Genomic DNA, 18,351 nt, shown 5'->3' on the forward strand with positions numbered 1-18,351 from the left:
AACCCGACGTGTCGTTCCGTCTGACGGGGTGGGGCATCGTTCCAGGACAGCTTTGGTGGGGACAACGAACCGCAGCGTTCGTTCCTAAGCGGCGAAGGAAGGGGCAGAGAAGTGGCACCGCTCCCCTCCACTCTGTCTCTCTCTTACCCTTCGGAGGGGTTCAGTCATCTCGCGCCAGCCGAGCCACGCGCACTCGCTTGTTTTACGTTCTGGGCTCGGTGAAAGATTCTCTCTCTGCTTCGGACGCCTCTACGTTCTCACGCGTTCTCTCTCGACCACGGATCGTCCGACGTCGTTCTAATAACCCCGTGAAAAACGGGGGTTGAACCGTCGATTTAGCAGCGGACCGCGCGCGGTCTCGCGGGATCGTGCCAGCGTCTGCTCTTTTTTTTTCCTTCTCCCTCGGATCGAGTCGGAGTCAGGATCGCCTTGGCCTATCAGCCCGGTCAGTGGACAGCTAGACACACGGAACCAGACCGCCTCCTCCGGACGGAAGCCACGGAACACCCCCACTTCTTCTTCTGGTCAACCTAAGCCTCCCCCACCAAGCAGCCGGAGTGGAGTGTTCCGCGGTGTAGAGTGGAAGGCACACCGGGTAGCGAGTTTCACGGGTGGAGAACCCGCGGATACGTCGCGATCAACCCCCCAGAAGAATCGCCGGTAAGGTGGAGGACGTTTTTCCATCGTTTCGAGTTGTTTGAACGCGCTGCTTTCGACGCGAAACGTTTTCCCCCTCGTACGTTTCTGCGTCTTATCGTGATCTCGCTCGTTTCGTCCGGTGGACGCGCGCATACCCCACCCTCTGCGGACCATTGCCACCACCAGTTGGCAAACAAACCCTCTCCCCACCCCCTCGGGCGTGAGTAGAGAGAGCCGAGCTAGGGAAGAGAGGACAGTGGCATCATCGCGCGCCGCCAATTCTCGACTTCTCTTCGTGAATTCGCGCTGGTACCGGGGACTTCCGGTTCCACGGCGTCGTCGAAGGGTCGCCGGAGTCGTCGTTCGTGTTGCGTCGAATTAAGTGATCCGTTTCGTGGATGTCCATCGGATGACAGTGCAACTTGTTGGGGGAAAAAGAGAAAGAAAAAAAACAACAGGGCCAGTGCTTTTTTCTCTTCGTGGACGGTGTGCAAATATACGATCGATGTGACAAGTTTTACGTGACCAGTGTGACTCGAGGGAATAGATTACCGGAGACAAGCTTGGTGATCGATACCTGGCTCGCAACCTCAGTCGGTTCGAACTGATCGGTGTTAACGCGATGCCAAAGTGATACACTCCGCCACACGAAACTTTAGACAGAGCCACCGTACTATACGAGTGAGTGATGAGACACGGCGACGACACGCGATCGGGTGAAGTTTCCCTCTTCGTGTAGGAAAATCGACGTAAGGAAGTTACGACCAACGACTATCGTCAGACCCATCCACCTTTCATCGAATTCCGGGATCTCATCGCCGGGAGAGCGCTACTATGTTCACCAAACGAGAGACAAGAAGCGGAGGAAACGGAGATACTCGTTGAGAAAGGGAGAAATAGAGAGAGAGAGAAAGAGAGAGAAGTCGAGGTAAATACCTGAAGAGTCTTACCCTCTAACTAGACCTTAGAAGAATCGTCGAGAATAATCTCGCGCTTTAGGAAAAAAAAGCAAAAAGGCGCGGAAATATGGCAAGTCTGCCTCCGTCTAGTAGAAATATCGTTAGCGAGCAGAATGTTCCGTTGCTGAGTTTCGGGAAAGCCATTAAAACGGGTCGCGGAGCAGGTTTATTTATAATTTATACGAGCGAGTGAACATTGCCGCGCGCCTGCAGTAACAAAGTATTTGAATTATGTCAGGGAAGTGATGGGTTATTGCAGGGGAGGGCTGTAAAGTAGTTGGCAGCCACTTAGCCTCGGATTTTGAGAGGTGCGCGTTTCACAGGCCGGATTTAGCATGGACGCATTGTTCTTTCGTGGCAGAAGGAAAAATTTCGCGGCTGACACCCGACTACGAGAATATTCTTTCGCGCGAGACCGAGCTCATCCGACTCTCAGGATTATATTCTAAAAACGCACATGTTACATGTCTGTCGAATGGCGTGAATCCTCTCGACCTGCACAGATACACGTAATTACCAGTAAGAGAATATCGCGTTCGGTTAGAGCGGAAAATTAGCGCTGCTCACGGTCTGGCCGGGTGGAAATAACTGAGAAACGCTGGCTGATTTCACGCGACGATGCTATCTTAGCGGGATTTTAAGAAACTAACCACGGAAAGAAACACGTTATCGGAACCGGGGGTTGGACGGGGGTGAATTTTTATGGCGAACCATGCCTGACGATTTCTTCGTCCCGAGAGCCTGTAATCAGAATCACGGCTCTCGATAAGCACTGCCCCTGTTCGTTTTCAGAACTTCCTCCTTCGTGTTCGATAAAGGTGTGCACACCGAGAATTAACCATCCCGCCTTGTATATTTCCTTCGCCTTTTTTTCTTCCTCTTTTCTTTTCAACCACTGCTGAGACGTTGAAAATGAGGCTTGTAATTTGCCGTCTCGAGAGAAAGAAAAAAGAACAAAGAGTCTTGGAACAGGTGGTGTTTTCATGTTCCATGCAGTGTCGTTTGGAAATTTTCCCCTTACACTTATCGGATTCGATCTCGTTTACGCTGGCCTCGCGGGTTTATCGTTCGTTTCTGTTCTCGCGTAGCTGCGATCGATTTGGTAAGTGAAACCATATGTATATCTATGGTGAAATGTTTGCTGGAAATATTAGAAGGATTAGCGTGACGTATCTTCTTCGTTTCGATTCACGATGGATGACAAGCATGTTGGTCGTATACCGAAATCTCTAGTGTTCTTTTCTAGTCCTCTGTGATTATTATGATTTGAATTATTATGATTTTGAATGATGATCCATACGATCGAAATGGATTCTCTATTTCAATAGATATAATCAGATACTGTACGTATATATAGTTTCTGTACGTTTGCTTTTAGTGTTTCTCGCCTTTCGTGTATTGCACGCTCTTTACGAAGGAAATATTTAAAATAGAAGAGATACAAACGCGGAGAAGAATCGGAGGAGAACATCAAGGTTGAATTATGATCTTTTTTCCGCTCTTTCGCTCGAAACTCTCCTCTGTAAAGAGACTAAAAACCGGCGTGCGAGTTGAAGGTTTTGCGCGAACCTTCTTCCTTTTTCAGCCTCGAAATACGTGCAATCCACCCCGCGAATTCTTAAAGTAAATCGCAAGAAGCAGCTGCTCGTCCGATCGCTGCGCCAAATTAGACCCGCGACTCTTCTCCAAGGAATCTTTCTTATTACCCTTTAAACCGACAAAACCCCTCGCGATATAGCCATTTAGGATCGATCTACCGACACGTTCTAAAGTAAACAGGCCGTAGGAAGAAAAGAGAGGGAAGAAAAGAAAAAAGAGACGCGTAAGAAACCGCGAAGGGGAGAGATCGGTGTAAAAAAGACAATTGGCAAGAAAGACTCTAGATAAAGGAATGAAGAAATCAACGAGGGAAGAGTGCACACTTGTTGATACACGCGGATGCGAATCTGGTGGAAAGGAGGAAAGGACGAGGAGAGAAAAAGAGGGCGAGGAGGTTGCGGTGGCTTTGGCGAAAGAGGGGAGGAAAGAAAACCTCGAAACAATTGGAGGCGCGGAGGCGGCCGCATTTCATGTTGCCTGGCATCGGCTCCCTTTAAAGAGTCTCTTGCTTTTTGTTAGCTCTTCGAAAATTATGATTGTTTGTCCGCGAGATTTACTGCTGCCGCGGCCCTCTCAGTGCGGTACAACGTAGTCGAGGTGCCCTCCAGGGGCACCCAAAGACTCTTGCCTCCTCCACTCCGAACCGGCGAAGAGGTTGGGGGATGGTTTGCAGAGATTAGAGAATCACGAACGTCGTACTCCACTATGTCGCGCTACCGTCTCCCGTTTCTGCCTCCGCTGCGATCCGCTTCCTTCTTCTTATCCTTTTTTCGCACCGTTGTTTAGTTATCGCCGCCGGTCCCGCGTAATTTGCCCGCGCAAATTAGCGCTGTTTGAATTAGCTGATCTCAGGCCGTGATTAAAAATTTCCATCCAGTGACCGGGATTTAAGTAGGTGCTTTTCCTTTCCTCTTCTTGGTTTCTTCGTTTCGAGTATTTCCTTTCTTTTCTTTTGTTTCTTTTTGTTTGGTTTAAAGGATGCTTTGAAATTTCGAGACTTTCGTTGGAGTTATTGACAGGTCGGATGATTTGGAGGTTAAGAAAGTTTCGTCAAGCTGAAGTTTCTAGTGTTGCTATGTTTTTTTTAATTCGCATTAAAAAGGAATTAGCCTGACGCGACGAATAAAAATGGTTTTCGTGTTTGATATTATCGGCGTGTTAAGTGATTTGGAAATTAGGAAAGATTTGCCGACGAAAGATAGTATAGGAGTACTTTTCCTTATTAGACTTAAAAAGTATCTAGTCCCGCGCAACGATGAAAAAATTTCCACCGAATAACCGGGCTTTTCCATACGTTTTTTTCCTCGTTTAGAGAGACAGTTTCTACGTTTAATGCTTGGAATTATCGACGAATCAATGATAGTTCTATCAATGAGAAAGACGATAAGAAATGGTAGAGGCAAATCATTTTCAAGTAACTGCAGTTTATGAATCACTTAAAAATAATAGAGCAGCTACACGGAGAGAGAAGACGTTTTAAAAAGAAAACGATCTTCGACACAGAAGAAGGATTCCCTATTAGCACGTTTATTAACCTATTTTACATGACAACATGTAAACCGATTTTACACGACGACGCACGTTTCATTCGGACTCCGGTAAAAATAATCTAATGAATCTGTAATCGTTCGCGGAATATGTGATGAAATATTTATTGAGAATCGATGACTGCGGTAAAGAGGAGTCGACGTGGAGAGGATGGGAGAACATCCCATTCGTGTTGTACGCGTATCACGAGCGAGGAAATGGGGAAACTGTAAAACTTGTTTCCAAGCTTTTTTTCTGGTCTCGATGGTGGATTCAAGGCTCGACGATCACGTTCGATCGTAAAACATCGACTTGCGAGCTCGATACTCACGGTATTTCCGTTGATTTATTCGGCATCTTATTGTGCCTCCGAACTAAACCCGGCCTGACCATCCCAAAATGTGACTTTCTCTCTTTCTCGCCCTCTCTCCTTTCGTTCATCTTGCTCGCGGACCTGGCGATCGCTCTATAAATTTCACGAGTCTTTCGAACCCTATATTTTCTCGTTATCCTCGCGTTTTGCACGACACGTTTTATTAAAGTACGATAATTTTACGAGGCGCAGCCTCCATCCCCCGTCATTCGTTCTTTCTACTCCTACCCGCCATACCTCGTCTCTCTCTCTCTCTCTCTCTTTCTCTCCATATTCGCCACTATCCGCCACCCAGGCGAACGCTCTTTTTCCCTCCGTTTCACGGTTTTGTCGGGTCACGAATTGTTGTTCGCGTGTGCCCTCGCGGCAAGAAGAAAAGATAAGAAGAATCAGCCGATAGATCGGGTTTCGCGTGGAAATGAATTCTTCTTGGTCTAACGCGTTCCGAATCGCTCGAATTCTCGACAGTTCTGGTCCCTTTAGATCCGCAAAGAAACGGGATACGTGTGCCGGATTGCGTGTTTGGTAAATTGGACCGGCGAAACTTCTTGCCTAATCTATAAAATCGAATTAAGCGGCCTGGTGTTCACACGGGCATGTTACAATATAATCTTCTTGCTTCCGAATCCCTTTCGCCGTACGTGTCAGTGGAAACTGTTGTTCTCTAGCTTCTTTCATTCCTGTGACTTATTCGTTTATTTATTTACGACGAATCGAGTATCGTTTAACGAGACTATTGACTGCGACATCTGTTGAACGGAATTAGCGTGATCGTCAAAAATACAAACTTCTATAAGCGTGGACCGGTAACGATGAAAATATTGAGAGATGGTGAGATACAGAAAGTTAAAGCAACGGCCCTCGGGTGTTTGATCGGAAGTTGCCGAACAATTATTCAATTACCATCGATCGACAAAGCGCGGGGGGAACGAAGGGAAGATCAGAAGGCATCAGAGAGAGCGTTCTCGAGGCGGGTCGTTCGTATACGTCCGACTGTACCTTCCTCGGGAAGGCAGCTCGGCAGTAAAAGGCCTAAAGTTTTTAATACTTTCAGTTGTTTTTATGGCGGCTGGCATTTGCTCTTTTTTATTGTTCGTCTCCTCTTTCCTTCTACCTCATGGCAACACGCACACGACCCTTCAACCACGATCAACGGAGAAAGAGAGACAGACAGGCAGACAGACAGACAGAGAAACAGTAAAGAAAAGAATGGAAGAGAAAACGAACGCGAACAAGAAAGAAAGAAAGGAGGCGATGGAACGCGCGTACACGCGGTGCAAAAGAGAAAGAGGGGGCATCCAAACGAGAGAAAGACCTCAGTCAGCCTTCTCTGATGTACGACTCGGCGGTCCGCGTGAAAAAAATCCCATAAACCAGTAAAAAAGCACGGGGTCTGTGGGCCAGAAGGGACGGGAGGGACGAAACAGGCGGGATAAGGGAGGAAGAAGAAGAAGAAGAAGAAGAAGAAGAAGAAGACGAGGAGATGGAGGGCCCAGTATCGCTAAAGGAATTCCTCTTATGACGAACCACGCGTGATTTTCTCTCATTCCCCCCTCCCTTCGAACCTTCCAGTCCGAATGTGCACTTCTTCACCTCCCTTTACAACCATTCTCCCATTTCTTCTTCTTCGTCTGTTTCTTCTTCTTCTTCTTCTTCTCTTCCCATTGCCTTTCTGTTGTCTTTGTCGTTACGCGTGTGCTTCGCTCTGCCCGGCCGTATTCTTCTTCTCTTACCCTCGGGCCGTGCTTCGACGCGGCCGTGAAACCGCGGCGATCTCGATGCACGAATTAAAAAGCGAAGACAGAAGAATTTCGAATGACTAATGACGGCCACATGTGCCGGCGTCGCGTCTATTCTTCTTCGTGCATCCTCGCCGCGATGCTGAACACGAGGATCTCGTGTTGCTTTGTCGCACCGAGAGAGAACACACTCTATCGATTTCGTATTCGTCGTTTTCCACGCCGCCACCGCTGGATACTCTATTAGGTGACTTAGGCCGAGGCACAGATCCATCGAGAGCGAGCCGTGTGTGCCGAGAAGAGGATTTACGAGCGTGGCGTACGTCTTTGATGCAAATCTCGCTTGACGTTGTCGACGTCTCGTCCATGAATATTCCCGTTTCTGTTTCGTAACGGATCTGAAAAATCCGACGTTAACGCTTCAACTACGAACGAATAAGCTATAAAATATGTATGAAAGAAACTAAGGTGCAACGTGTAGGAGAAAGCTTCTACTTAAGGAAAATCCGACCGAACCTTTGAAAATGCGTCGCTCCAAAATGGATGAAATTTCGGCGAAAAATTACGAATTATTCAGTTTGATTAATCTGGTGTTTCTAACATTAAGCGCAACTCTGTTTATGATGATACGCGCGTTTTGGAAAGTTTTGGCGGCTACCACATTAGGAATCGAGCAATTTAGACATCGTAAAGTCGTAGAATCTAAGTGGAAAGAATGTTAACGAAAAGAGTATTGCAGAAATCCTTGGAATTCTTTTATATAATCAGAGTGGCGGGAAACAATAAAATTGCAAATGACACGTTGAATTAATGCGACGTTGGTTCTTAATGAGTCAATTTGTGAATTGCAATTTTATAAATTAAGATTGAGATAAACGGAGTATTTGTGATTTTTGATAAATAGGTGACGCTTGCTCGTGGGCGTTTGAAACGATTAATTCAACGAGCGAAAGGATTTCCTTTTCGATTCGTGTTTCGTTTGTTCCACGTTGCGTTCGATGATTGTTACAACGCGTATATGTAAATTTACGCGAGTAAAACACACGCATGTAATATTGGAAAGAGAATGAGAGGTAGAACGATGAGGAGAAGAGGGAAAAAAGCGAGTCGAAACCAGAGAATACGGATTGTAGTTTTCTGTCAGACTGTAATGGAATATCGCCGCGCACTCTATGAATAGTTATGGCTCCTTACGCATAAATTAGACCGTAGGAATTAATAGCTAATTCAACAGCTTTTCAATTATCGTCGAAGCGAGAATTCAGTAATACCTGCCTTATAAATATAGATAAGAAACGTTGTTGTAATTTTATCGAGAATGTAAGTCTCATTACTTATTAGCTTTTCTCCTTTCCCCTTTTTCCTCATCTACTAATCGTCTAATAGCGTTTTCACCATAAATTTTCATAATCGTACAGGAATCCAATCTTCCCAATTCCACTCTGCTTTACGATTTTTCTAATATCGTTTTGATTCTCTAAATTTGTCTAATTTAGTAAGTAGGTAGTCGGTAATTCTTTACAGTACTTAAATTCTCATTTCAGAAGCTGATACGTTACGTTGCGAATCTTTTAATAAATTTTCTGATTATCGGCACTTGAGTTTCTTTATTCGTTGCATTAATTTTCCGTTTAGTTACTGCCGTTTTACTTATATCATAATCAATCTTTCGTAATTTGAAATATCAAATTCACTATCACGGACATAATTCAACCTCGTTTTCTTCTACGTTCCCTCCTAACTCGATAGTAAGGCATTCACATCAAACCCTTTTATTCTTGCTTACAGATTATGTTGCTTCAGTTTGTCTAAAATGAACGAGGAACGTTCCGTATAGATTATTCAAAACGCTGATTTTTAAATTCAAAAGAAAATAGGTAAAAAAAAGTCATTATCCATGCATCGTTTTCCTTAAACGAACGTGTGCAACCTGCTTTCGATTACGGTATATGTCCCTGCAATTTGTCCAGAATAATAAAAAAGCACTCCGTGCAAATTACTGAAAACTCTAATTTTCGAAGACACTACGAAACAAGAAATCATTCTCCGCAGAATTGTTGCTTTTCTTTTTTCTTTTTTTTTTTTACGAAAGAACGTCCATTCCGACTTTGAATCGTATATCGTGCTCTTGTAGATTAAAAATTAAAAGAACCCACGCAAATTACTGAAAACGTCAATCTTCAAAGAGAAAAATAAAAACAGTCGCTCTTCATACGTTGTTTTCTTAAAAAGACCGTCCACGGCCGATGTTGTAGCGTATCGTGGCGATCTTCGAACGGAGTTGGAAAAGGAGAAACGAGACAGAAAGAGGCCGAGATCGGAGCACCATCCGTAATTTCAGATAGAGTCGGTGCCGGGTGTTATTAAACCCGATAGGCCAGCGAATGTTTCTCCCTCGCGGGTGTTCCCCGACTTCAATTTAAATCGGTGACTTTGCTCTTCTGCCTCCCTCCGCCGTGGCCGGTTTCCTCTCCTTTTCCAGCAGACGTGCGTGGCTCGCGCATATTTCTGTCCTTCGAGGCAAGAATCCCTTCGGGATCCTTTCGGCCAACGAACGAAATGGAAAGCTGCGAAACAAGATCTACAGCCTATGCGATTCTTCTCTGGTTATTAAGCAACGATAATTATCAAATTGAATCGTCGATCCATTTGGTCAAGCCTCTTTCGTTCTTCTTTTTCCAGGCCAATGTGTTTCTTCCTTTTCTGGTAGCTCGTTCGACAAACCAATATCCGACCCGTCTGTACTTTGAATCGGGCAATGTATCTCAGAGACGAAGGTGTCGCCAGGAATTTACTAGAAAGTAAAAAGGTTTGTCGTGCGTCGCTGTGGCAACATTCAAGTCAAATTACGCGTGGGGTAATGATACACGGGGAATAAAAAATTGTTAGCAATTTGGATCTCGTATGTCAGTGAGATTGGAATGTCGGTTTATCACCGCTCGATACGAAACGCAGAATTCTGCATGCAACTCTGTCAAACGTGTATCAATAACGCCATTGCGAGCCCGTGGTACTACTTACGGTTTAATTAAGATCGCTCGAGATAAATCTAGACTGGGTCAGTTACACGTGAATTAATGATTTCCATCGATCACGTGCCACTAACCGATTAATAACGGAACGTTGGTAATCGGCCAGCTATCGGTTTAAATATTCCTAATTCGCGTTATAGCCAATAGGTTGAATTTTTACATACGTCGAATCAATAAACCGATATTTTTCATAGATCGAACCACTGGACTAAATTTTTCCGTAGATTGAAATAGTAGATCGAATTTTTCCAGAGATCGAACCATTCGGTTCAAGTACATCGAGATGAACCATCAGCCTCGTTCTTTTTCGAGGCACGTCGAATGTGTGTCTTTTTTTTCATAACATACGATACTGTACAATATTCGCAATTTTTTGTCAAATAAAGGAAGAGTTACATCATGTACAAAATCTTTAACAAAACCCAGAACGATTTCTATTGCAATTTACATAAACGCTCCACAATTCTAAAATCGTACAATTAAATGAAAGAGTATTTGCATTGCTTTATAGAGACTCGGAAGAATTTGTGTTATAATTCAAGTAATATACATGAATTCGTTAAAATAATGATTTTGGCGGCTCAAGATTGATATTTCCATTGTAAAACATGCTACTTAAAAAAAAAATCAATGTTCTTGTAGCTTCTACGTACGTATCATGCTCGAATTATAATAAAACTTATTCCACGAGATCTCCAGGTTTGTTCAAAATTTTGAAAAACTTCAAAAACTTTCCCGGCACAATCATGATGCAGTATACAATCCCATTACGAGTTCGACTTCGTACGATATATACGATACACGCTCATAAACTGTTTCCATAAATATTCCGCTACTTTTGCAAGTAACTGTACTTTCAACCATTTCTGTATAATTCGTTTCTTTCCGCGATTCGTAACAGAAATCATGTCGGACGATGTCTAATTACGCGAAGAGGAGGAGCGTGTCGCGTCGCATCCGAGATCGTTTGTCACGATGATCCCTCCGACAAGTCAATGCCGCGTTCTGGAGTCAAAGAAATCATTCATCACCTCGTGGCATGGCGACTCGAGGCGGTTTGCTGCTCGCGTGCTTCTCCCTGTCAGTCGATCCTCGAACGACGACAGGATGCTCGGCTCCCTCGAAATCCACCACTCGACTCGAGACCTTCCGGTGAACACCCGGAATACCACCTCTGTAGGGGAGAGATGATAGGACAGACTCGAAGAAGTCGAGCCCTCGTGCGGTCGGCTCTTCGCACGATTTTACACCGCGCAATTAAGCCGGCTGATAAGAGCCGATAACGGCCTCGGTTCTCATTCCCTACGTTCAGACTCGAGCGTTCCTGGGTCTCTGGGTTTCCAACACTAATTCTGGTCGGGGGAAGTTGCTCGAAGTCGATAGATAACGGGGACAATTTAGGCAGTTTTTGTCGCGGCATTCCTGAAACAGATGTTAATGGTCAGCCACGGTGTTCGGTTACGAATTAATCTGCCATTGGGAAATTAAGAAAGGTTTTTTATTATAGTTGGGACGGTTTGAAGGTTTAAGAGGCTGAGTTAATAGATTTGTTTGTATCGCCGGATTCGTCGAATAGATGTCAATGGTCAGACTAGTGTATTTCGTTACGACTTAACAGGGCATTGGGAAATTGGAAAATTGTGAGATCGTAGATGATGATAGATTATTGTATCATATTAGGTGATAGATATCGAGGACATTTCAGGCAGCTTGTGTCGCGGGATTCTCGAAACAGACGTCAGTGGTCAGTCGTTGTGTCTGCTGAATTAATGAATTAATCTGGCAGTGGGAAATTGGAAACGGTTTTATTGTAATCGAAGTGTTTTAGGTTTAGGAGCTGAGTTAGTAGATTTCATTGTTCATTTATTGGTAACATGACGTTGGAATAGTAAGCGCGATGAATGAAATAAAATACATAATGAAAATTACTGCAGCGTTTGATAAATGTCATCTTAGATACAACTTCGTGCGAAGAAAGCGAAAAAACGAAGTTAAAGTAGCGTAGATGAATATACTCGATGTGTGTCCTTGCTTTCCTTCTCGTGCCCATAATTTCTTTGAGTAAAATGGAAAAAAAGCAGGTCGAGATTTGCCAACATTTTCTGCATATTAACGTTCCTTTTCAACTATATATTGGTATATTGTAACGAAAGCTGATCTTTATACTCTATTTTCTCGCTGCTGGAACATGGTAATGTCGCAGTCTTGTTGCAACATGTGCGATTACTATTAAAATTTCCAAACTTGTTTATACACTTGGACATAGCCGCAGCATTTTGGCTGCATACATGAGGATAAACCCCCATCACACTTATCAGCCAAACCTAATGAATTCAATTACATCAACATAAATTAGAATATCTATCACAGTACGTTTTAACATTTTTCTCTTTACAATTTCGTATTTTCACTGTCAGACATTCCGGTCGTGCCTTTGTATGTATCGACGAAATACACGTCAAATCAAACATTGGACGATACCATAAATCCAATTATGTTCATGGAGACGCACCATCCACGATTAGTTTCTACTATAGTAGCGAATTAAGGATCAAGAGATGAAGAACCACGAGTGTTTCTTGGTCCTCTCCGAAAAAAGGAGTCTCCATAAGACAAAGAAATTTTCTTTCCGATCGATAATCGAGAGAAATGGAGGAGGCGACAGAAAACAGTCTTCCTACACTGACGAAGTGTGAGATCGAAAACTGTAAGCCGAATCTGGTTTCAATCTGTTCGAGAAAGCTGCGCGAAAGGTTTAAGAATTTTCTTCCTGGACAGCGGCGGAGAAAAATGGAGGAAGTGACAACGAAACAGGAAACGAGCACAGAAGAGGACAGCACCGGGGCCGATGACGGTGTGCGACCGGTTCTCCGGATCGCGTTTTCATCAGCGAGCTCGTGTCGCACGGGTTCGACCGTTATTCAGGAATTAATTCATAATTAGAGCGGCCCACCTATGGGCAGCCTAACCCACATTCCAGTCGCCAGCTGTCCCCGCCAGCACAGCCTCGTTTCCAGCTTTTCTTTTCCTTTCTTCTCTTTTTCCCTCCTTGACTTCTTCCTCCCTCTCCCCCTCCCTCCCTAGCGCATTTCTGCCTTGCCACGTCTCCTCTCGTGTCTGGCTCACCTACACAACTTATTTTGCATGGCTTCAGTCGCGTTACCTGCGAACGCACACCGCGTTCCAGCGCTGCTCTCCTCCTGAGAACTGGTCCCAAGTGGATCAGCTGATTGCCGCTGTTCTCCGCCATCCGACGTCGGCTTTTCTCCGCAACGGGGACCTCGACCAGGTCCTTGCATTGTTCCTAAGCGGATTTTCTTCCAGATCTCGAGACTTTATACGTCGACTCTGGTTTATTTTCTTCTACTTCTTAGGTTAGCTTCGCGGTGTTGCTCCTTTTTTTCTTCTTTTTTGTAATTGACCGATTCTTATGAACGAGTATTAACGTTACAAATATTAGGATTTCTTCTTGGTGTTTTCTTACGTTTCGAAGGGAACAGCGACGCGATGTTGTTGCGATCTTATCAGATCGTCAGTATGTGGTTTGACAGGTTACATGAAACTTCGTCATCTTCGTGTTGTCTCTTGAAGTAGATACAGTTTCTTACCAGATATAGTAGATAGCTAGAAATAAGTATTGTTTCTTTTTGTCGATATATCGAGTACTTCTTCGGGAGTAGCAAATTTTTCACAGAACAATTTTAAATCCAGCTTCCTTTCAGAGCATCCTACATTCTCCGGCTACTTCTTCGATAGCGTTTGACCGGTACAATCACATAGAATCGATAACGATCTAATGTAGAAGAAAGAAGCTGTTAGAACGCCAGAAAGTCTGTATGATTGTGACGAATTGTTTGTACGAATTCAAAAGCTAGAATCGACGTTAGATTTGACTATCGGTGAAAGAAATAATTTTTGTCCATAGAATTGACAAAAATTCTATGTAGAAAATCAGAGAACGAATTTCTTAACACACCAAAATTTCTATATGGCTGTAATGAATTGTCCATGCGAATTCAAAAGTCAAAGATAACGATAGATTTATTTCCCTATCGTAAGATAATAATTTTAGTTAATAATCGCTGATTGTCTAACAGTCTATAGAATCGACAAAAATCCTTACGCGAAATATTAGGAAAGAATCTCTTATTACTTTCTTCGTTAAGACGACAAAAAGACGTTTCTATCGTCCTAATGAACGAGAGGGACGTTTCGCAAGGAACGCGTGGGAGGTTGGAGGTCTCGGAGGAGGATTAGAAAGTCGATTTCGCGGATCCAAATTCGTGGCGCTCGATCGAAGCCGGGACAAGAATTCGTATAGGGGGTCTTTGCACCCGGAGGATTCCAGCGGCGTCATTTATGGAACGGACAAGACACGCCATTAGATTTATGATTATGCAGCACGAGGCATATATTTATGAAAGTCACCAACACACGCTTCTGGCCAGATGTGACGTTAATCGGATTGCTCGGAAGAGACCGCCGCAGGACCCACTCGACTTTGCTATTTGGTTCACCTGGTTTCACCAGCTTGACACTTTACCTTATGTATACTTAGCACACTCGATTAAAACTCTTATCTCGTACTATAATCTCTGATATTTTTCTACTGAAAAGAGAAAAGAGGAAACGAGTATAGCGGTCGTCGGTTAGGTAATAACACGGTAAAGTTACTTGGACACTTTTTAATATATCTCTGCTGTTCAGCGTAGAAAATTCACCTTTCAATGTACAATTATTTGTACTATCATGTTGCAATTAACGAGCTTGTAGAAGCAGAACCATTTGCTTTTGACAAGTTGATCGTCGATCGCGTAGAACTTCTGTTTATGGAAAGACGGAGGTATCTATCCGTGAAATTCGAATATCCGGTAAAATGTCCAAAACCGGTACGATGTAATCTTTCACACAATAACCATACAGTTAACGTGTATCAACTTCGATCTAGAATCCTAACGCGCGTTTATACTAAATCTCAAGCCTGTTAACTCTCCCATGACTTACGACACTATCAGAAAGTAGGATTATAAATGACAAGATCGAGAGAATTCAGAAAAATTCAATTCGTTTCTCACTCGCCATTCTCACTCGGCATAAAAACGAAATCGCCCTGAGGCCCTCGTGCGATAATCAGGAAATCCAACGCGTGTAATGGAAACTTGGAACGCTGTCTCCGATTAGTTTTCGACCATTTAAACGGATAACAAAGCAGGCGAACTGATAAAACAGACATAGAAATTTAGCGGTGACGGCGGACAAATCGCGGCAGTAAAACGTCCTCGTTTATATACATAAAGGAAAGAAAAGCGACAGGCTGGCCGCGTGTTATCGATCGAATAGTCCGACTTCTCCAACGACTGTTCAGTTCCAGTTTTCTTGAAACGGACTTTTTGGTCGCGGTGCATGGCGGATCGTAAAACGCGAGATACGCGATACGAGCTTGGAACGCGCTATATCGCGCGTGTACCTGCGCTAACGGCGACGATAGCGCGCAGAGACACTGCAACGGAAGAATGCAAGTGGCAAGTAGGTCAGCTGGATTCTCTGTTGCACGATCCGGCCTTTTATCTCCGCGAAATCGGCCGATTTCTTCGCGCGGAACGACCCGGGGGATTTTTCTCATCCGAGCAAATGTTAAACCTCGTTCGCTTCCTTGTTTCTGTGAAACCTAAGCATGTGTTCGATCATTCGACGCTGGCTTTTAGTATGAAAGAGAATTTCGTGGGAGAATATTTCGGCTGTACCTGCTTACTTTCCCGAGAAGGATTTTTGATATTCGCACTCGTGAGTAAGTGGAGCGGGCCGAGTGCGAAATTTATTAGGTTTATTAGGAAGCTCCAGTTCATTAAGATTTCTCTTTGGTTCCCTTCTCGATGCACGAAATTTGAACACTGCGTAATCCGTTGTAAACCTTTGTTCAAGCACAGAAACATATTATCACGCGAAGAATATAATCAGGCGATGTCACAACTGACGTACTAGTTCCACGATTCTGCGATTCTTCTGTCAAAATTGTGAAAACTGTTTTTATTACAACTCAGCTTTACATCAGCGATACTATATCGATCACCAATTTTGGTCACCGATAATCTTCTATTCTTCCACGTTACGGTGATCAATATATCAAACATTTGGTACCAAAGTATTTCGTTATATTTATCCCAAAGAATTTCGTCAAGCTCCAACTATTTCACACGTTAATATATATTTATCGAGAAGTATCTTTTTACGCTAATACAAACAGCTTCGATATTCTATTGGGCTGGCAACTAAGTGATTGCGGATTTTATCATTAGGTGGTATTGACAAAATCCGCAATCACTTAGTTGCCAATCTGATATACAAACAGGTCCAACAAGCTTCAACTTTTCGGTTCCTAATTTTTATTTAAGAAAACTGCCGATATGGAGTAATAGCGTTACGAGTACGTATCTGACTAAATGTTAAAGTCAAATTTATATGGTGGCAGAAAATCAAGACGATTGGTCTTTATTGACCATTCTGATTGCATAGAAAGGTAGTATAGTTAGAAATAACACGACGACGGTATTACTACAGAAGAATAATATTAAAACAAAGTTCGAGACGATGAAAAATGATAGTCTTTAAGGATCGGCGATGCTTAGGTTCGAGGATCAAGGTTCCAATACAAACATGCAGGTTGTATCGATTCGAGTGAAAACTTGCGACTCGATCCATTTTATAAAATATCTCGGCGCAGTTTCTAAGTGCACGATGTAACACGAATTTAATTCGGCGATCGAATGACGCTTAATCGGCAGGAAATTATTCTGCGAAAAATCGAAAAAAATGAGGCGTGTAGGCGTTTGAAGTGGTGGGGAGTCGATGGGGGCGATGACTTTTCCGCGTCAGCAGTAATCGGTCTCGCGTACGACGTAACGAAATAATCAGGGATCGATTGCCGTGCAAGCAATTAATTTCCGGTCCCCTCGTCGAACTCTCCGGTTTCTCGCGTACCGTTGCGGAATACCGACGAAAGGAAAGGAAAGGAAAGAAAGGAAAAGAAACGCCGCGTGAACATGGACACGAAACGATATCGCGTGCGAGCAGCGTCACGTTCGGGCCGGAGATCCGATTAAAAAACCCTGTGACGATAAAAATTATCCGCGCGACGCGACGCCTCTTTTCGAACCTCGTCGATCGACCAGATTACTCTGTTTGGATTAACTCCAATGTTTTTATAAGCCGTGTACCGTTACTCATGCCCGTCACTGACGTAATAGTATCAATGATGTAGTTCCTGTGTTCAATCCTGTAAACCATTCAATTACAATCTTTATGTGATTGCCATATCGTGGATAATTATTTATTGAATGGAAATCTCGAAGGAAGTTTGGGAGAATTTTTGTCAGAATTCGTGTCGCAGCTTCTATATTTTAAAATAGATTTATTACATCGAAGGGGAATAACATTATGAAGAACATCTTCGTGGAAATTCTGGACTACCTTTATCGTCATCGACGGAGAGAATTCGCAGTTGGTAGATCAATCTGATCGAATGAAAAAAAGAGTCACGTAATTATGATTGACGTAGATTGTAGAAGCTCTAGAATCTTAAAAGATTTACGTATCAAAGGCTCAGAACGATTTTTATCGCTATCACCATCCAAATAGAAGTTTTACCTCGTACGAGCGCACAATTTCTATTAAAATTTACATAAAATATTCACAATTTCGAAACCGATCTGTCGAGCGAAAGAACAGTCGCAACATCTACAAGATCCTCACAAAATCCCACGACGATGTCATATCGTGGTTCACGCACAAATTGATCTACGAGACGAAAGAATAGTCACGACAGTTTGCGAGATCTTCGCGAGATCTAACGTTTTCCATACCATAACGTTTACCATAATTTACACGAAAGAATCGCAAACCAGTCAATCAAACGAAAGAAGACTCTCAGCATCTACAAAATCTTCGCAAGCTCTCGCAGTGATCTCTGTCGTAAATTACACAGAAGCTTCCCAATTCGCAGATCGTTCGGTCGAACGAAAGAAACAATCGTCAAACAAGAAAACAAGGAAACGTGATATCTGCGCCAAAATCGGCGCGGTGCCACGAGGGTGTCCTCGCGGCAAGAAATGGAAATTCTCCCAATCCAAAAAACAAAAAAAGGAAAAGAGAAGCTTGGAAAGGGAGAAGAGGCGAGTGCACGGCGCTTTCTTTGCCTGGGACCAAGAGCCAGAACGACCTATTCGTCTCCTTATTGAGACGATCCGATGAGGACCGGCGATTGGAGGCGCTCGGGCCCTCGCGTGTTCCTCTTAAATATCCGAACAACTTTTTCCACCAAACGGCGGCCCGGGACAATTTACGACGAAAGCCGGTCAATCCGCGCTACATTTTGAATTTCAAATCGCAGCCACCGCACCGAGAGAACCGCCACACTTTTTCCCAACCGATCTGTTCGCGCTTGAAAACGGCGAAATCTGAAGACGCCCGCGTGAAAAGTGGGGGCG

The 18,351-nt window shown here is 43.8% G+C and overlaps 1 protein-coding gene across 2 annotated transcripts in view; it reads left to right on the forward strand.

Moving 5' to 3' along the window:
* Positions 1-18,351, forward strand: part of LOC100749506 — a 165,800-nt gene that overhangs the window by 41,996 nt on the left and 105,453 nt on the right. Inside the window, exon 1 of one of the 2 annotated variants that reach the window (XM_012387010.3) lies at positions 161-1,567. The exons of the other annotated variant lie outside the window; for it this stretch is intronic. The gene's annotated coding sequence lies outside the window, so the exon portion shown is untranslated. Of the gene's footprint in view, positions 1-160; positions 1,568-18,351 lie in introns of those variants that run through there. 2 annotated transcript variants of the gene reach the window in all.

The sequence above is a fragment of the Bombus impatiens genome, unplaced genomic scaffold (genome assembly GCF_000188095.3).
Source record: "Bombus impatiens unplaced genomic scaffold, BIMP_2.2 scf_0027, whole genome shotgun sequence".
In the NCBI taxonomy this organism is placed as follows: domain Eukaryota; kingdom Metazoa; phylum Arthropoda; class Insecta; order Hymenoptera; family Apidae; genus Bombus; species Bombus impatiens.